Source organism: Choloepus didactylus, chromosome 5 (genome assembly GCF_015220235.1).
Source record: "Choloepus didactylus isolate mChoDid1 chromosome 5, mChoDid1.pri, whole genome shotgun sequence".
Taxonomy (NCBI): domain Eukaryota; kingdom Metazoa; phylum Chordata; class Mammalia; order Pilosa; family Megalonychidae; genus Choloepus; species Choloepus didactylus.
The window spans coordinates 23,959,721-23,961,114 of NC_051311.1; the positions used below are offsets into that span (position 1 = coordinate 23,959,721).

General features: G+C 50.8%; 1 pseudogene; it reads right to left on the reverse strand.

Annotated features, from left to right (window-relative positions):
• Positions 1 to 467: 467 nt before the first annotated feature.
• On the reverse strand, positions 468 to 1,106 carry LOC119534174 (annotated as a pseudogene).
• Positions 1,107 to 1,394: the final 288 nt, after the last annotated feature.

Here is a 1,394-nt window from a genome sequence, read left to right on the forward strand (position 1 = left end):
GGTTGTGAGGAGACAAGACCTGGAAAAACCCTACCATACCCTGAAAGTTTCCCTCCCACAGAATGTAGTGGCTCCTGTGCTGTGTCCATCAATCTGCTCTCATATTTAATCTTTTCATTCTGGCATGAGAAATATTTTTATAAATCCTACTTTCAGAGGAAAACAACTTCCCTATCCAGGCCACTGTTAAAAAACTGGAGATTCTAGGTGTGTTTCATGCAGGCTCTGAGGGTATTTCTCCTGAAAGTCCTTACTCACATTTGGATAGAGCATAGCTGGAGTTCCTTTGTCTCACCCCTTCCCCCACCAAGATGGAAGAGGGGGTGATGCTGTGGACCCGGATCTGAGATACAGGGCAATGCCTGCTGCCCCTTACCCACCCTACCCCCCTTTCTCCACTCTGACGTTTGAGGTCTGCTCCTTGGAGCTTCCTGATCCCAAAAGAAGTTGCCCCCACATGCTGTGACTCAATTCTGGGCCTCTGGGAGCAGGGCAGGGTTGTGGACATCTTCCTCTGGAAAGCAGGAGAGCTTTCCCTGCTAGCTCGGAGCCTGCTGAGCTTTCAGCAGACATGAGGCCACCATATGGCTGATGCTCTGGCAGAAGTGGCACTTCTTGGGCTGAGGTGGCAGCCTGCATTCCTTCGCATGGTGGTCTAGACCTGCACAGTAGTAGCACCTGTCTCCTTTCCATCTGCATTTCTGCATGTTCTTCCCCTTTGGCCACATCTCACTCCCAATACAGAGCACCCCACCAGGTCCAGTCACAAGGATAGATTCCAGGCCCTCGGCAGACTTCTTAAAGGTGAACTCCAATGCCTCGCCCTCCTTCAGGCTCTGGGAGTCCTCCAAGTGCAGCTTACACTGATGCGCAAAGATGTCCACTGGCGGGGGGGGGGGGGGGGGGTGATGGTGAACCCCACCCGCGCGCGGGCAGTCTTGGACAGGAAGTCAAACCCCATGTGCATGTCGAACCCCTTTACAGATGCCTGCAAGAGCTACAACTCCTCTGCCTCTCTGGCTTCTGCCTCCCCGGCCGCGTTCTCCGGAGCCTCCGCCACTTTTTTTGCAGCCACCTGCAAAGTGCCGGTTGGACACGGAGTCCATGGACGTCTCCGGAGCCCGCAGCCCCAGGCCCGGGTTAGGTGGCTGCCGTCCCCTGAGAAGTCTGGAGGCCAATTGCATAGTTTTTATTCAGTGTTAAACAAGAGGCCTATTTTGTCCCCAAAGTCTTTATAAATGCAAAATGTTAATGCTAGCTTATGGTGACTATAGAGTTAACCTACCAAATTCGTTTTTTTGTTTTTTTGTTTTTTTTTTTATTCTGTATTTTTGGGGGAAAGTGAAGAGGAAACAGAATTTAGGGAGTAAAAAATATGAAAAAAGTTATCAATT